This window comes from Hippopotamus amphibius, chromosome 3, assembly GCF_030028045.1.
Source record: "Hippopotamus amphibius kiboko isolate mHipAmp2 chromosome 3, mHipAmp2.hap2, whole genome shotgun sequence".
Lineage (NCBI taxonomy): Eukaryota > Metazoa > Chordata > Mammalia > Artiodactyla > Hippopotamidae > Hippopotamus > Hippopotamus amphibius.
Genome location: NC_080188.1, coordinates 50,038,969 through 50,065,829, shown reverse-complemented (window position 1 = coordinate 50,065,829; position 26,861 = coordinate 50,038,969). Strand labels below are relative to the sequence as shown.

At 40.4% G+C, this 26,861-nt stretch overlaps 1 long non-coding RNA gene across 4 annotated transcripts in view; it reads right to left on the bottom strand.

Moving 5' to 3' along the window:
- Positions 1-26,690, bottom strand: part of LOC130849107 (uncharacterized) — a 60,581-nt gene extending 33,891 nt beyond the window's left edge. For 3 of the 4 annotated variants that reach the window (XR_009052682.1, XR_009052685.1, XR_009052684.1), the window contains exons 1-2: positions 26,615-26,690; positions 25,445-25,500 (exon numbers count right to left, since the gene is read on the bottom strand). This is a non-coding gene — a long non-coding RNA (uncharacterized LOC130849107). Of the gene's footprint in view, positions 1-25,444; positions 25,501-26,170; positions 26,294-26,614 lie in introns of those variants that run through there. The other variant, XR_009052683.1, reaches the window with a different exon arrangement.
- Between the last annotated feature and the right edge of the window lie 171 nt (positions 26,691-26,861).

The window sequence follows — 26,861 nt, the reverse complement described above, 5'->3', positions numbered from 1 at the left end:
CATTTGCATGGAATATCTTTTTCCATCCCCTCACTTTCCATCTGTATGTGTCTCTAGGTCTGAAGTGGGTGTCTTGTAGACAGCATATATATGGGTCTTGTTTTTGTATCCATTCAGCCAGTCTGTGTCTTTTGGTTAGTGCATTTAGTCCATTTATATTCAAGGTGATTATCGATATGTATGTTCCTAGTACCACTGCCTTAATTGTTTTGGTTTTGTATTGTAGGACCTTTTCTTCTCTTATGTTTTCCACTTAGAGAAGTTCCTTTAGCATTTGCCGTAGGGCTGGTTTGGTGGTACTTAATTCTCTTAGCTGTTGCTTGTCTGTAAAGCTTTTGATTTCTCTGCTGAATCTGAATGAGATCCTTGCTGGGTAGCGTCGTCTTGGTTGTAGCTTCTTCCCTGTCATCGCTTTATTTTTCATTTTCATTTTTTTATTATTTTTTGGGGGGTACACCAGGTTCAATCACATGTTTTTATACACATATCCCCGTATTCCCTCCCTTCCTTGACTCCCCCCACCTCGAGTCCCCCCCACCCGCCCCGTCCCAGTCCTCTAAGGCATCTTCCATCCTCGAGTTGGACTCCCTTTGTTATACAACAACTTCCCACTGACTATTTTACAGTTGGTAGTATATATATGTCTGTGCTACTCTCCCGCTTCTTCTCAGTTTCCCCTTCACCCCCCGCCCCCTCCCATACCTCGAGTTCTCCAGTCCATTCTCTGTATCTGCATCCTTGTTCTTGTCACTGAGTTCATCAGTACCATTTTTAGATTCCATATATGTGAGTTAACATACAATATTTGTGCTTCTCTTTCTGACTTACTTCACTCTGTATGACAGATTGTAGTTCTATCCACCTCATGACATATAGCTCCATCTCATCCCTTTTTATAGCTGAGTAATATTCCATTGTATATATATGCCACATCTTCTGTATCCATTCATTTGTGGATGGGCATTTCGGTTGCTTCCATGTCCTGGCTATTGTAAATAGTGCTGCAATAAACATTATGGTACACGTTTCTTTTGGGATTATGGTTTTCTTTGGGTATATGCCCAGGAGTGGGATTACTGGATCATATGGTAGTTCTATTTGTAGTTTTTTAAGGAACCTCCAAATTGTTTTCCATAGTGGCTGTACCAACTTACAGTCCCACCAACAGTGCAGGAGAGTTCCCTTTTCTCCACACCCTCTCCAACATTTGTGGTTTCCAGATTTCGTGATGATGGCCATTCTGACTGGTGTGAGGTGATACCTCATTGTGGCTTTGACTTGCATTTCTCTGATGATGAGTGATGTTGAGCATCTTTTCATGTGTTTGTTGGCCATCTGTATGTCTTCTTTGGAGAAATGTCTATTTAGGTCTTCTGTCCATTTGTGGATTGGGTTATTTGCTTTTTTGGTATTAAGCTTCGTGAGCTGCTTGTATATTTTGGAGGTTAATCCTTTGTTCATTGTTTCATAGGCAATTATTTTTTCCCATTCTGAGGGTTGCCTTTTAGTCTTGTTTATGGTTTCTTTCACTGTGCAAAAGCTTTTAAGTTTCATGAGGTCCCATTTGTTTATTCTTGATTTTATTTCCATGATTCTAGGAGGTGGGTCCAAAAGGATCTTGCTTTGATGGATGTCATAGAGTGTTCTGCCTATGTTTTCCTCTAGGAGTTTGATAGTGTCTGGCCTTACATGTAGGTCTTTAATCCATTTGGAGTTTATTTTTCTGTATGGTGTTAGGAAGTGTTCTAAGTTCATTCTTTTACATGTTGCTGTCCAATTTTCCCAGCACCACTTATTGAAGAGGCTGTCTTTTTTCCATTGTATACTCGTGCCTCCTTTGTCAAAGATAAGGTGCCCATATGTGTTTGGGCTTACCTCTGAGTTCTCTATTCTATTCCATTGACCTTCCTTTCTCTTTTTGTGCCAGTACCATACTGTGTTGATCACTATGGCCTTGTAGTATAGTTTGAAGTCAGGAAGCCTGATTCCACCAACTCCATCTTTCCTTCTCAAGATTGCTTTGGCTATTCGGGGTCTTTTGCATTTCCATACAAATCGTAAGGTTTCTTGCTCTAGTTCTGTGAAAAATGCCATTGGTAATTTGATCGGGATTGCATTGAATCTGTAAATTGCTTTGGGTAGTACAGACATTTTCACGATGTTGATTCTTCCAATCCAGGAACATGGTATGTCCCTCCATCTGTTTGTGTCGTCTTTGATTTCTTTCATCAATGTCTTAAAGTTTTCTGCATACAGATCTTTTGCCTCCTTAGGCAGGTTTATTCCTAGGTATTTTATTCTTTTTGTTGCAATGGTGAATGGGAGAGTTTCCTTAATTTCTCTTTCTGCTCTTCCATTGTTAGTATATAGGAATGCAAGAGATTTCTGTGCATTAATTTTGTATCCTGCTACTTTACTAAACTCATCAATGAGTGCTAGCAGTTTTCTGGTAGAGTCTTTAGGGTTTTCTATATATAATATCATGTCATCTGCAAAGAGTGACAATTTTACTTCTTCTTTTCCAATTTGGATTGCTTTGATTTCTTTTTCTTCTCTGATTGCTGTGGCTAACACTTCCAAAACTATGTTGAATAATAGTGGTGAGAGTGGACACCCTTGTCTTGTTCCTGTTCTTAGAGGGAATTCTTCCAGTTTTTCTCCATTGAGAACGATGTTGGCTTTTGGTTTTTCATATATGGCTTTTATTATATTGAGGTAATTTCCTTCTATGCCCATTTTCTGGAGAGCTTTTATAATAAATGGATGTTGCACTTTGTCAAAAGCTTTTTCTGCATCTATTGAAATGATCATATGGTTTTTATCCTTCAATTTCTTGATATGATGTATCACGTTGATTGATTTTTGGAAAAGTTTGAGAAGGATAGGTGTTAACTCTTCTCGAAATGTTTGATAGAATTCGCCCGTGAACCCATCTGGTCCTGGGCTTCTGTGTGTTGGGAGATTTTTAATCACTGCCTCAATTTCTGTACTTGTGATTGGTCTGTTCGTGGTTTCTATTTCTTCCTGGTTCAGTCTTGGAAGATTGTATTTTTCTAAGAATGTATCCATTTCTTCCAGGTTATCCAATTGATTGGCATATAGTTGCTTGTAGTAGTCTCTCATGATGTTTTGTGTTTCTGAGGTGTCCGTTGTGACTTCTCCTTTTTCATTTCTAATTCTGTTGATTTGCATCTTCTCCCTTTTTTTCTTGATGAGTCTGGCTAATGGTTTATCCATTTTGTTAATCTTCTCAAAGAACCAGCTTTTAGTTTTATTTATTTTTCTTATGGTTTCTTTCCTTTCTTTTTCATTTATTTCTGCTCTGATCTTTATGATTTCTTTCCTTCTGCTCACTTTGGGGTTTCTTTGTTCTTCTTTCTCTAGTTGTTTTAGGTGTAAGGTTAGCTTGTTTATTCGATCATTTTCTTGTTTCTTAAGGTAGGACTGTATTGCTATAAATTTCCCTCTTAGAACTGCTTTTGCTGCGTCCCATAGGTTTTGGGTTGTTGTGTTTTCGTTGTCATTTGTTTCTAGATATTTTTTGATTTCCTCTTTGATTTCTGTAGTGATTCCTTGGTTGTTTAAGAGTGAATTGTTTAGCCTCCATGTGTTTGTATTGTTTGCAGTTTTTTTCCTGTAATTGATATCTAGTCTCATGGCGTTGTGATCTGAGAAGATGCTTGATATGATTTCAATGTTCTTGAATTTGCTGAGGTTTGATTTGTGACCCAAGATGTGATCTATCCTGGAAAATGTTCCGTGTGCACTTAAGAAGAAAGTGTAGTCTGTCATTTTTGGATGGAATGTCCTATAAATATCAATGAAGTCGAGATGGTCTAATGTGTCATTTAAAGCTTGTGTGTCTTTATTTCTTTTCTGTTTGGATGATCTGTCCATTGATGTAAGTGGGGTGTTCAAGTCTCCCACTATTATTGTGTTACTGTCGATGTCCCCTTTTGTAGCTGTTAGCATTTGCCTTATGTATTGAGGTGCTCCTATATTGGGGGCATAGATATTTACCATTGTGATATGTTCTTCTTGAATGGATCCCTTGATCATTCTGTAGTGTCCTTCCTTGTCTCTTTTAATCGTCTTTACTTTCAAGTCTAATTTGTCTGATATGAGTATTGCTACTCCAGCTTTCTTTTGACTTCCATGTGCATGGAATATCTTTTTCCATCCCTTTCCTTTCAGTCTATATGTATCCCTTGGTCTGAAGTGGGTTTCTTGTAGGCAGCATATAGAAGGGTCTTGTTTTTGTATCCATTCAGCCAGTCTGTGTCTTTTGGTTGGAGCATTTAATCCATTTACATTTAAAGTGATTATTAACATGTGTGTTCCACTTACCATTTTCTTAATTGTTTTGGGTTTGTATTTGTAGGTGTTTTCCTTTTCTTGTGTTTCCTACTTAGAGAAGTTCCTTTAGCACTTGTTGTAAGGCTGGTTTGGTGGTGCTGAATTCTCTGAACTTTTGCTTGTCTGGAAAGCTTTTGATTTCTCCCTCAAATCTGAATGAGATTCTTGCTGGGTAGAGTATTCTTGGCTGTAGGTTTCTCTCTTTCAGGACTTTCAGTATATCCTGCCATTCCCTTCTGGCCTGCAGAGTTTCTGTAGAAAGGTCAGCTGTTATCCTGATGGGTTTTCCCTTATATGTTGTTTGTTGCTTTTCTCTTGCTGCTTTTAATATTTTTTCTTTGTGTTGAATTGTCGTTAGTTTGATTAATATGTGTCTTGGTGTATTTCTCCTTGGGTTTATTCTGTATGGGACTCTGTGCTTCTTGGACTTGGTTCACTATTTCCTTTCCCATGTTGGGGAAGTTTTCCACTAGAACCTCTTCAAATATTTTCTCAGACTCTTTCTTGTTTTCTTCTTCTTCTGGGATGCCTATAATTCGAATGTTGGTATGCTTAATGTTATCATTGAGGTCTCTCAGACTGTCTTCTATTCTTTTTATTCTTTTTTCTTTTTCCTGCTCTGTGGCATTTATTTCCCCCATTCTATCTTCCAACTCACTTATTCGTTCTTCTGCCTCAGTCATTCTGCTGGTTATAGCATCTAGAGTATTTTTAATTTCAGTTATTTTGTTATCCATTGCTGTTTGTTTTTCTGAGTTCTTATGAACTGTTTCTTGTACTTTCTCTATTTTGTTATCGAGATTTTGTATCATTTTTACTATCATGACTCTAAATTCTTTTTCAGGCATTTTTCCTATTTCCTCTTCATTTATTTGGTCTTGTGGGTTTTTTTCCTGCTCCTTTGCCTGCATGGTGTTTCTTTGTTTCCTCATGGTTGTCCAAACTTTTGGGGTTGCTTGTCCTGGCGATAGAGGTGTTTATAGAAGACTGTCCAAGCCTCACACTAATGTCCAAATATTGGATTAAACAAATATTAAGTCTAGGAAACACATACATGTATAAGACATACAATTACTGAATCCATTAGGACATAAGGCTCTAGAAAGACCTGACAGAACCCCAGTGTGCTATCAGATATTCAAAGAGAAACCCAACAGAAATTGACAACTGAAACAGAACAAATCAGAGACAGAAGCAAAAGCAAACAAACAAACAAATAACACCTTACACATACAAACATTAATCCAGGGAGATTTTGTAAGCTAGGATCAAATACAGAAAAGAGCCAGAGTACCACCAGAGAGAATGGAGATTCTCAGAATGTAATTAGACAACTGTACTAAGAACTAAGATAAAGACAAAAGCCTAACATTAAATACCACGGCAGTGCATCATCTGGAGAATAGAGCAAGGAGTCTGAGCAGAGTGATAGTGTTGCTTATAAGTATGTTAAGATAAAATAAACTTAAAAAGGCTGGAAGAAAGGGGAACAGAAGAGCGTAATGTGGTTGGAAATATGCAAAGAAAAAGAAAGGAATAGAAATGTATAAAAGATAGGGATGAAAGGAAAGTATGAGAGATATATTGTCCGTACTACCAAAAACTTAGCTAGATATAGAAGTATATAAAAAGGCAAAAAAAAAAAAGAATAAAAAATATCATTAAAAAATTATGTTATAAAACTTGTAGATCCCCTAGGGCTAAGATCGTATTTAATAAAGAAAAAAAAAGAGAGAGAGAGAGAAAAAGAAAAAAAAAAAATCCAGAACTGATCCCAGAATGGACCAGTTCAATAGGTATTGATACTACTATTTCTGTTTCCTTAGCGTCTCAGCTGTAAGTGTCCTTCTCCTTGCCTTGGGTTTTTTTGCATTATTCTGTGACCAGCAGAGGTTCCTTTATTGTTCGTCTGTAAGCATCAGTGTGTGGGGAGGGAGAGGGTACAATAGTGGCTCCTTCTCCAGGGAGTGAGTGAGCAGTGGTGCACTGTTGTTTCAGTCGGGCTTGAGTCAGCAGTGCTGCACTGTTTCTGCCTGTTGCAGAGGGACGCTGGTGGCTCAGGCATGAACAGAAAGTCTTAGAGTTGGGCCTCTCTCGGGGTTTTTTGTTGTTGTTGCTGTTGTTGTTTTTTTTTTTTTTCTCTGCAGCCTCCCTGCTGCTGGCGTTGCAAGGGGTTTTAATCTAGCCCCGCCCGAGCGCCTGAGGGTGCTTGTTATCCTTGAGCGCCTTAGGTGGCCCAGGGGCGTCTCTCCACTGCCTGTTGCATAGGCGCCGAAAGAGAGAGAGATGCTATGCGTGCGGCTCCTCCCCCCCGCCCATGAGCCTGCAGCCTCCAGCCGCCATCATGGCCGGGCAGCTCTCAGGGACGGGCACTCCTCTCCGCGGACCTCCTCCCTCCTGTCCTCTCGGTCCGTCACCCTACTGGCAACAATGTTTCTCACCCTGAACCAGCTCTCCGGTTCCCACGCTCCCGCTCCTGGACCCTCCATTCAGCCGCGGATCGATGTCTCGGTCCGGGAACGCTGAGCTGCGCTGCGGACCCTCCGTATGTTTCTCACTCCCTCCCGTCTGCCACAGCTCCGCCGCTTCACCCTCTTTGAGCCTTCGTAGATGCCTCCCTACCGGCTATGTCGGGCTCCCCGCAGTCCTTTCTGGTGTCCGAGGCCGTCTGCTGGTGTTCAGCTGGTTCTCTGTGGGAATTACTGCATCCTTCTGTGCATTCCCAATGCATCTGTGGAGAGGGATGCACTCCACGTCTCTCTACTTCGCCGCCATCTTTTCTCTCCCTGTCATCACTTTAAATATATCGTGCCACTCCCTTCTGGCTTGCGGAGTTTCTGCTCAGAAATCAGCTGTTAACCTTCTGGGAGTGCCCTTGTATGTTATTTGTCGTTTTTCCCTTGTTGCTTTTAATAACTTTTGTCTTTCTTTAATTTTTGTCCATTTGACTACTATATGTCTTGGTGTGTTTCTCCTTGGGTTTATCCTGCCTGGGACTTTCTGCACTTCCTGGACTTGGGTAGCTATTTCCTTTCCCACGTTAGGGAAGTTTTCAACTAGAATCTCTTTCAGTATTTTCTCGGGTCCTTTCTCTTTCTCTTCACCTTCTGGGAGAATGCAAATGTTGGTGCATTTAACATTGTCCCAGAGGTCTCTTAGGCTGTCTTCAGTTCTTTTCGTTCTTTTTTCTTTATTCTTTTCTACATCAGTGATTATCACCATTCTGTCTTCCAGGTCATTTATTTGCCCTTCCACCTCAGTTAATCTGCTATTGGCTTCTTTTGGTGTATTTTTCATTTCAGTTATTGTGTTGCATATCTCTGTTTGTTTGCTCTTTAATTCTTCTAGGTCTTTGGGAAACTTTTTTTGCAACTTTTCGATCTTTGCATCCAGTCTTTTTTCAAAGTTCTGGATCATCTTCACCATCATTATTCTGAATTCTTTTTCTGGAAGGGTGCCTATCTCCTCTTCATTTAGTTGTTTTTCTGGGGTTTTATCCTGCCCCTTCATCTGGGACAAAGTCCTCTGCCTTTTCATTTTCTCTGTCTTTCTGTGGCTGTGGTTTTCAGTTCCACAAGACGAAATACTGCTGATACTGCTTGATACTGCTGTCTGCCCTCTTGTGGAAGAAGGCTCGTGTGTGCTTCCTGATGGGAGGGACTGATGGTGGGTAGGGCTGGGTGGGCGGAGCTCAGTAAGACTTTAATCCAATTTGGTGGGCAGATCTCAGTAAAACTTTAATCTGCTTGTCTGCCAGTGGGTGGGGCTGTGTTCCCACCTTGCTGGTTGTTTGGCCTGAGGCTACCTAGCACTGGAGCTTACAGGCTCTTTGGTGGGGCTAATGGCAGACTCTGGGAGGGCTCATGCCAATGAGCACTTCCCAGAACCCCTGCCACCAGTGCCCCTGTCTCCTTGGTGAGGCACAGCTACCCTCCCCCGCCCCACCTCCGCAGGCAACCCTCCAACGCCAGCAGGTAGGTCTGGTTCAGTCTCCTATGGGGTCACTGCTCCTTCCGCCTGGGTCCTGGTGAGCACACTTTTTTGTGTGCCCTCCAAGAGTGGAGTCTCTGTTTCCCCCAGTCCTGTGGAGGGCCTGCAATGAAATCCCGCTGGCTTTCAAAGTCTGATTCTCTGGGGATTCCTCCTCCTGTTGCTGGATGCCAAGGTTGGGAAGCCTGACGTGGGGCTCAGAACCCTCACTTTAGTGGGTGGAATTCTGCAATATAACTGTTCTCCAGGTTGTGAGTCACCCAGCCAGCATTTATGGGATTTGATTTTAACGCGATTGTGCCCCTCCTACCATCTCATTGAGGCTTCTCCTTTGTCTCTGGATGTGGGGTGTCTTTTTTGGTGAGTTCCAGTGTCTTTCTGTCGATGATTGTTCAGCAGTTATCTGTAATTCCAGTGCTCTTGCAAGAGGGAGTGAGCACACGTCCTCCTACTCTGCCATCTTGATCCTCTCTCCCTGTATCTCCTTTAGATGGCTTGCATGAAACAGATTTTTGGTCAGTTACAACAAGGCAGAATGGAGGTGACTCCTTGCCTGACAGCAATTTTCCTTGGACCTCAATATACTGGCTGTTTGGTAGAAGCTGATAGAAGCTGGTAGAAGCTCAAGGCTCACCCGGATCTAGGAGTGAAAGAAGCAGGATTCAGGAAAGATGTAGCCGTGATTGGCTCCGCCTCTGCCGCTGCCCAGCTCAACAGGATAGAAAGCCCAAAGATAACCTATGGTCAACTAATCTGTGACAAAGGAGGCAAGGACATACAATGGAGAAAAGGCAGCCTCTTCAATAAGTGGTGCTGGGAAAACTGGACAGCTACATGTAAAAGAATGAAAGCAGAACACTCCTTAACACCATACACAGAAATAAACTCCAAATGGATTAAAGACCTAAATGTAAGGCCAGACACTATAAAACTCCTAGAGGAAAACATAGGAAGAACACTCTTCGACGTAAATAACAGCAAGATATTTTTTGATCCACCCCCTAGAGTCAAGGAAATAAAAACAAAAATAAAAAAGTGGGACCTAATGAAACTTCAAAGCTTCTGCCCAGCAAAGGAAACCATAAGAAAGATGAAAAGGCAACCCTCAGAATGGGAGAAAATATTTGCAAGCAAATCAAAAAAGGATTAATCTCCAAAATATATAAACAGTTCATCCAGCTCAATATGAAAAAAACAAACAACCCTATCAAAATATGGGCAGAAGACCCAAATAGGCATTTCTCCAAAGAAGACATACAGATGGCCAAGAGGCACATGAAGAGCTGCTCAACATCACTAATTATTAGAGAAATGCAAATCAAAACTACAATGAGGTATCACCTCACACCAGTTAGGATGGGCATCATCAGAAAATCTACAAGCAGTAAATGCTGGAGGGGGTGTGGAGATAAGGGAACGCTCTTGCACTGTTGGTGGGAATGTAAGTTGATACAGCCACTATGGAGAACAGTATGAAGGTTCCCTGCAAAACTAAAAATAGAACTACCATATGACCCAGCAATCCCATTGCTGGGCATATACCCAGAGAACACCATAATTCAAAGACACATGCACTCCAGTGTTCTTTGCAGCACTATTTACAATAGCCAGGACATGGAAACAACCTCAATGTCCATCAACAGATGAATCGATAAAGAAGATATGATATGTATATACAATGGAATATTACTCAGCTGTAAAAAGCAATGAAACTGGGACATTTGTAGAGACATGGATGGACCTAGAGACTGTCATACAGAGTGAAGTGAGTCAGAAAGAGAAAAACAAATATAGTCTATTAACACATATATGTGGACTATAGAAAAATGGTACAAATTAACCAGTTTGCAAGGCAGAAATAGAGACACAGATGTAGAGAACAAACATATGGACACCATATGGGGAAAGCGGGGAGGGTTGGGGGGAATGAATTGGGAGACTGGGATACCAAATTGTATACTCGAAATACATGCAGTTTATTGTTTGTTAACTGTATCTCAATAAAAGTTCTTAAAAAAAAAAAGAAAGAAAGAAATACGTGCAGGCCAACTGGGAGACAGCTCAGGGATAAGGGACACCAGTGTGGCTTGGTGATGTCAAGGATCTGGTGGTCCCCACTTCAATATCACATCTTGCTGCTTCTTAAAGTAACTCCAGAGGAAGAGGAGGGATTCCTCAAATTTTATGAGGTACATTTTCTACTACTCCAATTTAAAAAGAGGCTGAATATTAGTTTCCCAGGGCTGCCGTAACAAATTACCACAAAGTAAGCAGCTCAAAACACAGAAATTCATTTTCTCACAGTTCTGGAAGCTAAAGTCTGAAATTAAGATGTCAGCAGGGCTGAAGTCTCTAGGGAAGACCCTTTCTTTGCCTCTTCCAGCTGCTGATGGTTGCCAGCAATTCTTGTCCTTCTTTGACTTGTAGATGCATCTCTCCACTCTCCGCCCCCACCTGCACATGTCTCCCGACTGCGTTCACACGTTCCACTCTTCTTCTTAGGGCCCACCCTGATCCAGCATGACCTCATCTCACATTGATTACATCTGCAAAAACCATATCTTCAAATAAGGTCACACCCACAGATTCCCATGAACATGAATTTATTTCTTTTTTTTCTCCAGCAAGTATGTGGGATCCCTGACGAGGGATCAAACCCACATACCCCACAGTGGAAACATGGAGTCTTAACCACTGGACCCTGAACATGAATTTGGGGATGGGCACTATTCAACTCAGTTACAAGTTTTAATAGAAGTTAAGCGAGCTTTTAGAAAAATAAAATTATATCTCTTCCTCACCTGTTTGTGGCTTACAGTTTGTACCAATCACAGCCAATAAAGAAAAAAGTGTAACTCTACCAGTAATGGCTAAGAATTATATATTCTAGATCTTAACTAATAAATTATTTATCTACTATGGTCCTGAGGAAGATTTAGATTCTTCTTTTCAGCATAAAAGACAGCTGTATTATAACATATGCTAAGCCATCTACTAAAAGGAAAACCACTGACACATATAATTGGCTCTTAAAACTTTTTTTGAAAAATTAACTAACTTGAGTTAAAATAAAAAGAAGAGGGTATAAATAACCTTCCCCTCACTTGCTGGTAGAAACTGTTCTGCCTCAATGTGCTTTTCTTCTCTTGCAAAATTGGTCAGGTATATCATGGTACCAGCACTAAGAGAAAGGCATTAATGTCTAATATGTGATTTGGAGCAATGCAAAAAAAAAGAAGAGCAAGAGGCAGAAAATGGTCTTATCAACAAAAACTACACACCCATGTAATTCATAGGTGGACTCCAAAATATGCCCACATTTGTAGAAATTCACATTTGCTTCTATTTTTGCCCATATCATTAAAATGATCGTGCTAAATTAAGAGAACATCAGCAATGCACCAAGCTGAATGTGGGAAATTCTGATGGAAAGAGCACAGGGTTTATTGTAGTGTCCAGCCTGTCTTCTTGTCTATTTATATATTTGCACAGGGGAAGAGGATCACAAAGAAGATAAAGCAGAAGAAGATAACTGCCACTCCCTCATCCACAGGCAGACAGGGGGTGCTGAGCAGGACTGCCTGACCAAGCCACACTGGGTGAGTAGCACAGTGAAGCTGCACACCATGCCCCGCCCTCCCCCCCCCCCCCCCCCCGCCCAACATCCTATGCCCCAGCTCTGCCCTGGCCAGCACGTGACCACCACCTCCACAACCAAAGACTTGAGCACAAATTATACAGAGAAGATATGTTTCATACACAAACAGATTTCGAGTAGTACTATGTGCTAGGTCCTGTTTCACATAGTTGGAAAAGTGAATATCAAGAATGCCAGTAATGCAGGAAAGAATCAGTCACAGGAGAGGTGACATGAAGACTGAGTTGGAGGCACTGTTGCTTGGCAATGACCCGCAGTCCCCTCACTGTTACCTTAAGGAGTTGGGGGTGAGAAGACCAATGTTAGGGGGTCAACATTTCAGTTGAATATGAGCCACACAAACCTTTTTAGGACTTTCCTCTTCCCCTACTTCTTCATCTCTGATCACATCATTGTATTGCTCTAACCACATGACCTTTTCACCAAGGGGAGAAGAGATATAAAGAAATCTAAACATAGACGTTTGTGGAGATCATGTCATTTCCTAAACCCTAGACAGGAGTCTGATAATACTTAAGACGAATCCTGGGGAGCAGAGTTACATAAACTTTCTCAATCATATTCACCATTTATTTTGTGGTAATCCACCCGTCTGGTGGATTGTTGAAAAATGTGGTAAGCTGAGCCAGTTTTTAATTACCCAAACATAGCATCTAGATCAATTACCAGAGTCTAGTTATTTGATCACCCAGATGTGTCCTTAGTATCTGAAGTATTTCCTAAATGGTAACTTAACCTCCTACTCAAAAGGAAAAAACACAAAATGATTTATTAATTCATCCACCTATCCAGAAAGCCAGCCAGCCAGCTAACAATACTTATCAATCACCTACTATAGGCCAGAAATTGTACTAAGCAATTAGGGATATCAAGAAGAAAAGAAATGAACCAAGTCTACGAGAAATTCATAATATTGTACAGTGGTCTCAAATATTTTTACCGTACACCACCATCAGGAAATCTGAGCACAAATACCCAATACCAAAAATGTCTATTTTTTTATTTATAAATTGTAAGCAAGTAATACTGTACTAATAAAGTGGTGTATATATAATATATAATACTATTACTATATTCATAAAGTATATATATGTAGACAGAGAGAAATTATATCAGAAGAAATACATACTAAAATTGAAGTTAAAAGGAATGAAACTAAAAATAAATACTTCTAAACAGAGGAAAAGAATGAGTTCAAAGGAAAGAACCAGACCCTTACATCAGTAACATCAGGGACAGTACTGAAGATGGGTCACGGCTCTTTTGTAAAGCAAGTCCTAATGCGAGCTCTTCTAAGCACATCAGTGTCCTCAATGTGGCTCCATCCATGTTGGTCCCATCCACTGCTCACGCCGGACTTTCCTGTTCTATCATTATGACTGCAACATACAAGATTCCCAGGTGTGAGAGAGCAGTGTCAGCTAGTCCTACACAAATGATTTAGAATATAAATCTGGGAGACAGAGAAAAATAATTTTGCTTTGGAAAATCCAAAACCACCTTAGTTTTAATTTTGTGTGGAAATTTAAAAGAGACTTCAGGATACTGACTGAAGCTTAAGTAGAAAAAAATTTTTTTTACCACAAGTTCTTTTTTACAGTCATTAATAACACAACAATGAAAAGCCAAATTCTGCCACATTATGGGCAACCATCCCTATATCACTGAAAAGAATGATCTTATCATTGACAGATGCTAAGACTCAGTGGTTTGAATCACACCATGTGTTACAAATTAAAAGGGCTAAAATCACAATAATGCTAATCTGGAAAAGAATAGGAGAAAAACAAATGTTAGGAGCTGCAGGACTAACATTTAGAAGTAACCACATATATTAGCTCAAAAAAGCTCTGCATATCCATTAAGCAAGTCTTGGTTCACTTTGCATAAAACTTTCAATGGAAAAAAGTATCCATAATATGTTTCTATTTCTATTAAAAAGATATATATTAGTTTACACATAAGAAAAAGTATAAGAATATATACTGAGCTGTTAACATTACTTGTATATGGAAGGGAGTTGCTAAAATGGAAACTTTTACCTTCTTAAACATCCACATCTCTAAGTTTGAATTTTATAAGGATGAGTTACTATTCCTATAATCTAGAAAAATATGTAACTATTTTTAGCAAACAAAAAACCTATTGAAAGAAATCATATTATGGTGTAATAAAAAACACACTAAACTAAAAATCAGTAGACTTAGGTTCAAAAGAGCAATGCTGCCACTCACCAGCCATGAAACACATGGTCATTAATACAGGTGCTGGTGCTGGTAGTGGATGCTGTAAGAGCAAGAAAATTCAATCAATTGGTTCCAAAGGACCCCTTAAATTTGCCTGTCACCTCTTCTGTAATTCTGCCTCTTTCATACATATTGCATTCCAGCACTGCCCTCTACCCGCTATATGCTGCATTACAATTTGCTCAAAAAGATGCGTTTTTTTTTCCCACCTGTGATAGAGAAATGCACACACTAAAATCATCATATAATGGACTTTAATCTTTACAAGGTCTCCTAGATTCTTCCCCCAGACTACACCTAGAGGATGGGCAAGCAAAATTGCTTGGTGATGACATCTATGTACTGAACGGTCATCTCTGGAAAGTGAGAACTACCTACAACTCACTGGGAGGCTCCCCAGCCAGTGACCCAGGAAAACACCCCCTCTCTCTGTTCTGCGGCTGAATGACTCCTCCAGACCTGAGCAACCCTGGGTTCTAGTCTTGCATCCAACCCCTACCTAGTGCAGCACCCAGGAGAAGTCCTTTAACTCTCTGTCTCGGAGAACATTCCAGGTGCATATTAAAAGTTTGGCTATCTTTTTTTGCTGTACTACATGAGTTCATGGAGAGTAATTCCTTAGTAGCTTCTTGAATTTTATTTCAGCAAACATTTAGCAGGAGCTATTATGTGCTAGATATTCTGTCAAGAGCTGGATATGAGTGAGATATGGCTCCTCCCTTTAGTGTTCCATTAATAGTATCTTAAACTGGTACACAGAAATAGAAGTGGAAGATACACATTTTCATTCATAGGTTTGTTTTTTCATGTTAAAGATAAGCCCTGAGCCTTATCCTCAAGGAGCTTACTTATTAATATTTGGTTTACACTGAATTACAGAAAAAGAAGTGGGAGGTGAGATTTTTGAAAATCCCTTTGTGAGTCAGCATACATTTATTAAGCATTTACTACGTCCTAGTCACTAGGCTCAATGCCAGGGATATGAAAAAGATGAAAACTACTTCCAAGAAGCTGATAGGAAACAAATTAGAGAGAGAGACAGTAAGTGCCCCACTCTTTGGAGTTTGTCCCTGAGGATCAGATCTTGAGAGGTCATTTCTTGCTAGGTAAGGAACAGAAGAGAAGGGGTGGCCAGCAATATCACCCCACAGACAGGCAGAGAAAAGGAGAAAGGTAAGCAGGGAGTCCTGACTGTGCCAGGTTTAATCCAGCATAAACAGGCTGGAATTTAGGGTCCCCTGGCACCAGCAGCAGGGACTTTATTAAAATGCACTGAACTCTAAAGGCTCTGCGGACAAACTTTAATTGAGAATAAGGAATGCGGGAAAGCCCTGAAGATACCCCACGTGAACAGGAATAGCAGCTGGCGGCTAGGACGAAATCAGACTTGCAATCTGTGCTAAGGGAACTGATGGTTCCTGGGAGCACTACTTTTCAGTACTTCTCAAACTTCAGTGAGGGAAAGAGTCAATGTTGTTTCTTATAAATCCTCCAGAGAATCTGGTTCTATGGTTCTGAAGACAGGTAGGTCTAAGATTCTTCTTCTCTTTCCTTAACAAACACCCCCTCGTTAGAGATGCAGATGCTCAACAGACCAAAGTCTAAGAAGTACTGCCTTTGAGCTGGACCCAGGGGTCTGATGGAAAAGGTAAAAATCCACAGCTCTGAGATACGAAGCCCTAAGTGTTTCAAAAATGTAGCAGAAAATCAGATGCTGTCACTGTATGACATACAGAGCTGCAGGGGTAAAAATATTTTGTGCATTTGCCCAGAAGCATCAAGAAAGTAATGCAAGCCTAGAAAAGAGTTTTTTCAAAAACTATGGGATAGCAATTTTTAAAACTGCTATTTCTGGGCATATTGCTAATTCTGCTTTACTCTTCCATCTTGTCCTAGACCAGCAATGGCCACACGCCGGAAGGACAAGCTGAGGTCCAGGTGGAGGTAAGTGAGGCTGATGAACTGTGCCTCTGCCAGGAGGCAGCCAGATCTGACCAGACAGTCATTTCCCCAAGCTCAATCACACAAGCCCCTCTGAGAAAGAGAAAAGAAGTTGGAAATGAAGTAGAGAGGGCAGCTCACAGTGAGGCATGAGGGGAGGCCAGAAGCTTTTCATCCATCTTCTGAGCTGAAGCTTGCCTTTCAAAAAAAAGTCTTTGCTTCAATATTCCTGAAGAAAATTGGACAACAAATTATCTTCTTTTAGGCTAAACATAAGGTAAAACTGCAAAGCCATTCAAAAAAATATGTGAACGTAATCACCAAGGTTTCTATTTTTTAAAATGTTTTTTGAATTTAACCTTCTAACAGTCAGGCTGATATTTAGGAAGTTCAGTTCAGATATAGGTAATACATTGATCTCTTTTTTTTAACCTTACTGTACCAACTTTAAAATCACTGATTTCTCAGCCCTATCTCCGTGTAAGGCTCAAGTCAAAGACTCATTGGGTAACATTCTGCAGGAAAAGACTGACACCTGCAGGAGTACTGTGTCACTACATGATAAAATCCACAGGAATTCACAAAAATCAAACAATTCGGCAATGCACAGGTTACACATTCAGCATGTTGCCTGGAAGGAATACAAAAGACTCTCAACAAATGATAACTGTCGTTTACTTGATGGTGATGGTGGTTGTATATGCTTTTACAATGCATTTCGTGAAATTAAAAAAAAACCCAAGGGGACTTCCCTGGTGGCGCAGTGGTTGAGAATCCGCAGGACGTGGGTTTGATCTCTGGTCTAGGAGGATCCCACGTGCCTCGCAGCTACTAAGCCTGTGTGCCACAATCACTGAGCCTGCGCTCTAGAGCCCGTGAGCCACAACTACTGAAGCCTGTGCACTTAGAGCCCGTTCTCCACAGCAAGAAAAGCCACCACAGTGAGAAGCCCTAGCACCGCAATGAAAGAGTAGCCCCTGCTCGCCACAACTAGAGAAAGCCTGAGCACAAAAACAAAGACCAAAAGCAGCCAAAAATTAATTAAATAAGTAAAAAATTAAAATTAATTTAAAAAAATTTTAAAAAGCTCAAGGATGAAAAGTTAATCTATTCAAATTATTCAGATCGTTCTTCTGCTTTTCACAGAAACCCTTCCAGACAGATAAGAATCTGTCTTTTTCTCAAAGACCTTATAGAAAGAAATTCCACAACCTCCCTCATCCACACTGTGGCTCTACAATCTTCAGCATGGCTAGGCTTAGGCAAACTTCATTAGTTACATAAATTTAATTTAAGGAGCTCTACCCCTGCTTTCAGAATACACACTACCTCCCAATTTAGACCATCTGTTCAGTAAACATTTTTGTTTACCTACTATGTTCCAGGCACTGTGGTATTTAGCCTGTGTGCAAGGGTGAACAATGGTGAACTAGACATATTTCCTGTTCTTGAAAAGTTTCCCGTCTGCGGACCCTGCAAGACTCCAGGCTGCTCCTGCTTCCTTTTCCCTGTCTCCCACCTCTTTTTTTCAGCTCCTCATCTGTTCTTCCTTATAAACACTTGATAGCCAGGAACCTTCCATAATCTTCCACACTCCCAACAAAACTAAACTGCCTGTGCTTCATTTTTGCAGAGTTCCAATCTAGGTAGCAACTAGGTGATCTGGTAAACTATTCAATGCCAAGGGCCAATGAACACATTTTAATGGGGTCTTCCTGAAGAAGACTAATCAAAATCATTTAGACCTTTGTGTTGGACTGATGGAGATGATATTCTGAGTTAGGCATGGCCTTGTGGTGCAGCCCTACCTCACCCATGTGGTACCTAGCCTCCAGAGAGCAGAGCCAAACCTTGATTTTTTGGTTTAACGCCACTGTTTAAACTTATTTCCTTATTAGCCTCAATAGAAACATATACCCAATCACTTTTTACTACAGAGTAGCTCCTTTATATTCCTGGTAAATGTCTCTTCTCATTCTTCTTTCTAACACACAGAGATTCCCCATAGTAATCCAAAAATGCCACTGAGAAATGCAAAATTAGGTCAACTTGCATTTTTTATCAATTACACTTATTTTCCTAAATTTTGCAGAGTAAGTAGTCAGGTGGAAAGACTACCACTTCTCCTTCTCAAGGTTATAAATTCAAATCAGATATAAGATGATATAAGATGACTGTAAGCTACTATTCCTGCTTGCTGTAAATGGTGATCTCTCCAAGTAGTTCTTGATCTGTGCTCTTGGCCATTCTCCAAATGAGTATTTGTTTAAAATTCTGGGCTCTGTCAGTGGTGATCTTGTTTCTGAGAGTATTTAATTATGAAAAATAAAAATACATTAGTTCAAATTAAGAAACATAATTCCTTCACTTAGTTGAACTGAACTGCAGTAAATGTATATTCATTACCAACAAAAAAGAAGTCAAGAAATATGAAGATAAGGTTTGCATCCCAAGATGTCAACTTTTTCATTGGGACATAAATTGTTTTTCTTTATATCTCTAATCTTAAGAAGGCTCATTGGAAGATTACACCAACTACCCTTGAATATTTCCTTGCATCTGATTGGTTTTTTTTAAACTTAGTCTTTCAAATCTCCTGAAGAACATGAACAAATGTATAAATAATCTTAGGAATTGGGCTTCCTAGGTGGCGCAGTGGTTAAGAATCCACCTGCCAACGCAGGGGACATAGTTTCGATCCCTGCTCCAGGAAGATCCCACATGCCATGGAGCAACTAAGTCCGTGAAAAATCTTAGGAATTAATTCCTCGGGAAATTTAAAATGCCATAAGAGAATCTGGGATTAGCAGATGCAAACTATTATACATAAAATGGATAAACAACAAGGTCCTACTGTAGAGCACAGGGACCTATATTCAGTATCCTGTGATAAACTATAATGGGAAAGAACATGAAAAAGAATGTGTGTGTGTGTGTGTGTGTGTGTGTGTGTGTGTGTATACACATACTGAATCACTTTGCTATACAGAAGAAATTAACACAACACTGTAAATCAACTATACTTCAATAAAATAATTTTTTTAAAAAGATAAATCCAAATTTAAAATTTACAAAAATGCCATAGGAGAAAAGAACTGAACATTATTGATGCCTTTTCTACACTTTGTACATGTTATTTCATCTGTTTCTCCTGAGAGCTCTGTCATGTCATGTAGGTTGTTTAGAATGATCCTTACCAGACAGATAAGAAAATAAAACCCAGGAGATTCTGTAACTTGCTAGTAAGTGATATTGTTCAGATTCAGCCTCATGTTCATCTGGGTCTAGAACACATGCTCTTTCCATGATACCTGAAGAACCACATTCTAAGTGTTGGGTATGAATTTCAAATGAAAAGATAGACATGGTATGAAATGAGAATGCTAAAAAGGTTGTAGCACCTTAATATTGTCCAGGGGAACACTATAAAAATAGAAAAAAATTTTGAACAGATTTGTGTTTACATCTTTAACGTACATTAGTGATTAACAATGTTTATCATTTGTGGGGGCTTTTCAATGTAATTTTCAAAGTGCAGCCATTTAGAGATTAAGCTTTATAGTGTAGTGTCTGCACATCATTTGTGAGAAATCTAACCTCACTATTGCTATACACAGTTTAGGATAAAAACCTTGACTCCCAGAGTAATGAAGAAGCTTATCATATTTAAGCTTTATTGATTTCTGCTCTGAAGTATGTTTTAGTGTATTTAGAATATCATTCTTGTGGCTAATATGATTGACTGTGCAATTAGTAAAAACAGATTTATTTGATCCTAACAGTCACTCTAAAGATTTTGGACAATGCTATTTGCTCATTCCTTTATTCATTAAAAATTTATTATAAAACAGTTTGGCATTCCATATAAAACTAAGCATGCAATTGCCATATAACCATGACTGAACAACTGTATTTGGGGGCATTTATCCCCAATAAATGAAAAATTATGTTTACATAAAAATATGTACACTATTGTTCATTACAGCTATATTTGTAATAGCCCCAAACGGGAAATAAAGTCCTTCAACAGGTGGTTGGTTGAACAAATGGTGCTACATCCATACTATGAAGTACTATTCAGCACTAAAAAAGAACAAATTATTGATACATGAAACAACCTGAAAGAATTGCCAGGGAATTATCCTCAGTGGAAAAAGCCAGCTCCAAAAGGTTACATACTGTATGATTCCATGTACATAATATTCTTAAAATGTAATATTCTTAAAATGACACAATTATAGAAATGGAGAACAGATTAGTGGTTGCCAGAGGTTAAGGAGGGGGTAAGAGTAAGAGTGAAATAGGTGTGGCTATAAAAGACAACAGGAGAGATCCCTGTGGTGATGAAAACATTCTGTACCTGGACCATGTCAGTGTCAATATCATGGCTGCAATATTGTACTATACCATTGGGGAGAACTGGGTAACGGTACAACTCTATTATTTCTTACAATTACGTGTGAGTCTACAACAACCTCCCCCCTAAAAAAAAGTTTATTAAAAAAAAAGATATTGGGACTTCCCTGGGAGTCCAGTGGTTAAGACTCTGTGCTCCCAGTGCAGGGGGCATGGGTTCAATCCCTGGTCAGGGAAATAAGATCCCGTACTGCCACACTGCACGGCCAAAAAAAAAAAAAGATATTGAACACCTAAGGCACTGGAACTACAAACAGAATAAAGATTCCTCAAAGGACACTAAATACCTATAAAAAAGAAGGTAATTCCACTGTAAATTCAATTCTATAGTTTGCATACACGCCAAGAGGACACAAAGGAAAGCACTGAACCTTTGTCTGGAACAATTGTATATGAAAAGTATCCCAGAAAAGGTAATGCTGCAACAGAGACCTGAAAAATTAATACGAGTTAGTCTTGCAAAGAAAGGGGAGAAATTGGTGAAGGGCATTCTAGCCAGAGGAAGCAGCATGTTCAAAGGTAAGGAGATTGGAAATAATGTGGTGCCATCAGGAAACTGTGAGTAGTTCGGTATATCATGTGTCTGGTGGGTAAGGTTGCAGGCTCATCTCAATACTAAGTCAGGGTCTAGGTCTTGAGGTACATTATTTTAAAGGGCTTGAAGTATATCCTGTAGGGTATAGCTAGAGATTATAGGCTTGTCTCTCTCTCTCTCTCTGTTTACAGCAATAAACAAGTTTTAGGTTTTAAAGGGCATGGAGGTGGAGACTGAATTGTGAGTTGAAGGTGGGAACCAGGGGTAGCTAGTGACATATGACAGCAGTGACAACAGGAATGAACAGAAGGGATGAATTTGAGAGAACGTCACAGAGACAGAATCCAACAGTACATGGTGACTGTTTGAATGTGAGAAGGGAAGATGAGGGAAGAATCTAGGGCATAACCGCAAGTGAGTAGGGCTAGAACGCTGCTCTCCAGCCCAGAGCAGACATCCCTAACTAATAATTATACCCTTTACAACTCAAATCAGCTCCTCCAGGAGCAGCTACGTATCTATCAGGATGAGCAAATGAGTTGTATTTATTTTCCACCTCTTACCTTACCTTAGATAACTCCTGAATTTCTAGATGGATGATGGTGTTATCCATAAAAATGGGTGAAACAAGAATTGAAGAGAAAAAGTTTGAACTTGCTTCAACATGTTCCCAAGTTTAAAGGTCATGAGAGACATCGACATGGAAATATGTAATAAGAAACCGGATATTTACCCGTATAGCTCAGGACGGAAATCTGGCAACCAGTAGTATATATGTGAAAATTAAACCATAGGAATCAAGACAGTTACAGTCAAATTACAGTACGTAAAGGGACAAGAAAAAAGATCAAGCACAGAACCCTTAAGAACGTGGATATTTATGCAAAAGACAAAAGAAACTAAGACAGTATGTTAAGAAAACCAAGAAAGCATGGTTACTGAAACTCAGGAAGGAAAGAAAGGGAAAAGCGGTCAGCAATTAAGTGCTGCAGACAAATCAGCAAAATAAGGACTAAAAAGAACCTATTGACAGGCACTCAGGGAAGATGGTGATGGTGGTGGCATCACACATTTTAAACCCAAGCCAATCCAGGCTGATCTAATCTTGAAATTTTAATTGCATCTGCAAAGATCATTTTTTCCAAATAAGGTCATATTCACAGGTTCCAGAAGGACATATCTTTTTTTTTTTGCCCCTTGGGATGAGGGCACCATTCAACCCACTACAGTGTGACCAGCATGCAAAATGCATTCACCCCAGGCCAACAATCCCAAATGTCTCGACAGATTAGAGCATGAACTCTAAAATTTTATCTAAATATCATCACTCAACAGTCTCAAATCTTATCTAAATCATCTATCAGGTATGGCTGAGACTCTGGGTATGATCCATCCTGTGACAAAATTCTTCTCTATCTGTAGAGGCTGTGAAACTAGAAAAAAATATTATCTGCTTCCCAAATACAAGGGTGGTACCATTCCCAAGTAAGCTCCAAATCCAGCAGGACAAATTCTTTTAGGTTTCAAGGCCTGAAAATAATCCCCTGTGGCCTGATTTGGGCCTATGATGGGACCCCGCCAGTCTCTGTGCCATGCAGGTCCTGCCCTTGAAGACATTCTTCCTTTTTCTTAAAGGGTAACATGTTTGCAGACATGTGTTACCCTTCCTATCAGCCAGCTTCCTGCCTGTAGAATCTCAGAAGTCCACAAGCCTTCCTTCATTTTGTCCTCTGTCTATCCCCTTCAATCCAAGCGGTCAGTGTTTCTGCTAATACAATATTCTCAAAAACTGTGTGCCTCCTCTGTATGACATGGAGGTCTACTTCATTAGACAGGAGGGTCCCCACAGATCTTTCCCAGAGAGCCCACACCTATTCCTGGCTTCTGCTGAATGGTTGAGTAAATCCACAAGTTAACAAGACGATTTTGTAAGCAAAACGTTGCCCAGCCACATCCTTGACCCTCTCTCCAGAGCCTGCTTTACCAACAATGAACTTCCTAATTTTAGCAAACTTTGTGACCTGGACAGTTTGAAAATCTCCCAAATCATCAAGCGCTTGTTTCTTTTTGCTTAACAGTTCCTTCCTCCCATTGATCTCTTTCCTTCACATTTTACTATAAGCAGCAAGGAGAAATCAGGCTGCTTTTTTAACACTTTTCTTAGAAATCTCCTCAGCTAAATACCCAAGTTCATCACTTTTAAGTCCTGCCTTCAGCCAACAATAGAACTCAATTCAGCCAAGTTTTCTGCCACTTTATAACAAGGATTTCCTCTCCTTCATTTTCTAATACTATGTTCATCTCCTCTTGAGACCTCACCAGAAGAACCTTTACCATTCATATTTCTACCAATATTCTGTTCATGACAATACATGTACGCTCTAAGATGATACAAGCTTTCTCTATTGCGCTCTTCACTTCCTTCTGAGATCTCATCAGAATTGCCTTTAACATCCATATTTTTACCAACCAACCACCACTTCAAAGAAATCTAGGCTTTCTCTACTACACACCTCAAAATTCTTCCAACTTCCGTAAACTACCCAATTCCAAAGCCACTTCCACATTTTTAGCTTTTGTTACAGCTGCACCCCTCTTCCCAATACCAGAATTTGTATTAGTTGATTAGGGCTGTCACCAACTTGGTAGCTTAAAACGACAGAAATTTACTCTCTCAGAGTTCTGAGGTCAGAAGTCCTAAGGCTGGAGGGTTGGCCACCCTCACGCTAAAGGCTTTGGGAGGGAATCCTTCCTTGCCTCTTCCAGCGTATAGTGGCGCCATGGGCCAGGGGTTCTATGGCTTGTGGTGGTGTAACTCCAATCTCTGCTTCTGTCTTCTTCTGTGCTCGTGTCTCAAATCTTCCTCTCCTTTCTCTCACAAGGACACCAGTCATTGGATTTAGGGGCCACCCTAAATCCACGATGATCTGGAGATCTTAAACAATTACATATGCAAAGATCCTATCCAAATAAAAGTCACATTCAAAGTGTCAATCGAAACAAAAAAGCACAACATGAGAGCCGTGAGTTTCAGTTTTATCTGAAGACTTACTGAGAGTACGTCCTGGGAGACAGCCAAAGGGAAAGGAAAAATAGGCAGGGGCATGCTGGAGAAACAGCTGAGAGAAAGGTAATTGACAAAGCAAGATCCATGAGGAAACTAAAGGGAATAGGATCCAGAAAACAGGTAGCAGGTTGACCTAAAGGAAGGGCCTCAGAGTGGTCATTTCTATGGAGACAAAGGAAAGGAAACAGAGGATGGGCTTTAATCTGGGGTGAGCTTAGAGGGCTAGCAGCAGACAGTTGAGGATGTTCCCACTCTCTGACCTCTATTTTCTCTGTGAAAGAGGAAGGGGGTGATCCGCTCATGTAAGTGGTTAAAATACCCAAAGCGGTATCGAAAGTCCCCTAGAAACTGTAAACTGAATTTGCAGAGATACCAATCCATGCCATTTTGTCATCTTCTCCAGAGACTTGGGTGTAGAATTAAAGAAGATATAGTTAAATTGATGAACTGTTTGTGGTTCATTGTTTCTTCAGATCAGCCTAATTTGGCAGGTGGGCTGAAATCATTGGCAAGGAGCTGGTTGTGGTGATGGGAAAAGGAGGAAAAGAAGGTACTGATAAAATGGGGCCAAGGCAGAAGATAACTCCAAAGCTTAAGAGACTAAGTGAACAGGGATTGAGGGTTAAAAACAGATTTAGGCGGAAAGATAGTAAGTTCATTTTCATTATTTCAGGCTTCCAGGTCCAGTTCTGTATGTGAATCCAGATGCACAGAAAGGAGATCTGGCCTGAAACTACAGATTTGTGAGTCATCAGCTTACAGATAGTAACTGAAGCCACGAAAATATATAGAGTAAAAATAGAATATATTTTTTAAAAAACTGAAGAAAGAATCCTGAAACACACCCTGGTTTAATACTCAGGTAGAGAAATAGCAGCTATCAAAGGCCTCTGGAATGCATAGGCCGAAAGGTAAGGGAAAAAATCTAGGTAAGAGTTGTCTCAAAAGTCTAGAAAAGAGAGTTTCATGGGGGAGGGGGGTGGGGTGGTGTCAAAAGGTCAATTTGCTGTGCAGATTTGCAAAGATGACTATCTAAAAAATGTCTTATTCATCTCTGTTTTCTGGTACAAATGTGTGGCACACAGTTGGAATTCAATAAATGTAAGCTTCCATGTTGCATCCATTTCAATACCTGCCAAGTCTCACTCCAATATCATATTAGAGTTATTTTAAAAATGTAAAAAGAATAAACAAGGAAGGAAGGAGGGAAGGGAAGGGAAAAATATCTCACTCACCCCAAATGCTCCATGGAGCCTGCATGTCTCTCCATTGCAAATCACTGAAAGCCATCCTATAACAAAAGGCACAATCTGAGTTTCCCCAAACCTTAAGCAGTGCTAATGTACTGAACACACAGTAAGCTTTTAAATACTAGTTTTAGCTTCATGGCTTAAAGAAAAGTCTCAATGTTTCCTTTTATATGACATTTAAGTCCATTTAGGATTTATCTAAATTTGTCTAGTTCTATCTATTAATATATCTTCCCTTGAACTCTAATAATAATGTTTTGGGGGGCTAACAATATGCCTGGGAGTTTTCTGACTGTGTCATGTGTATTCACTGATTTAATCCTTACAACACAAAGTACTGTTATTATCCCTATTGTACCAGTAAGAAAAGTGAGACACAAAGAGGTTAAATACTTGTACAAGGACACACAGCTAGTAAATGGTTGAATTCAAACCCAGGTAGTAAGGCTTCAAAGCCCAAAAGTTAATCAGTAAACTATACTGCCTCCCAAACATCAACTAATGTTACTAACACAATAATAACACATAAATAATAGATATCATGAGTGACTGTCATCCTGCATATAGCCAAACAACGGGCTAAAAAGTCTACAGACATGGATGCAAAACTGATGTTTTGCCCTGTTACCATTATGAAGAAGCATCTACATCATAATTCGTAGCCAAAACTATAACATTTGCACCCCAAATTTTGATATATTCCATCTTTACCATTCAGTTCAGTAGATTTTCTCATTTCCACTGTGATTTCTTCATCAAACCATTAAACACTCAGAAGTGTTTTGTTTCAATTCCAGACATATGGGGATTTTCGGTTTTCTTGTTTATTCCCAGTATGCCTATTGTGGTAAGAGAAAATACTCTGGTTTTGGTGCTTTAAATGTGTTGCGACTTTCTTCCTGGCTCAGCGTAATGCTCGATTTTAGTAAAGCTCCATGTACATCAGTTTCCACCTATTTCCAACCACTTCAAAGGACTAACAGCCCAGAAAACCTCGACGGTGCCCTCTGACTCCAAGCGTGAGATTCCAAGCCCGAAAAGTAACCGGTGAAGAGTTAGCTCTAGTTACTTTTCTTCCAGTTACTCTTTTCCCCTTGATGTTCAAAATGCAACACATAATACGTCTAATTAAAAACAGAATAAGACCAAAACCACCTGTATTCGTCGTACCGTTCTGCGCTCTTCTCGCGAACGAGAACAGGCGAGGAGCCCGGCAACCCTGGCGGCCACCCGTGAGCCCAGGCGGACCCGTGCCCCGCCGCGGACCCGGGCCCCGCCCCCGCCCCCGCCCCGCCGGCCCCGCCCCCGCCCCGCCGGCCCCGCCCCCGCCCCGCCGGCCCCGCCCCCGCCCCGCCGGCCCCGCCCCCGCCCCGCCGGCCCCGCCCCCGCCCCGCCGGCCCCC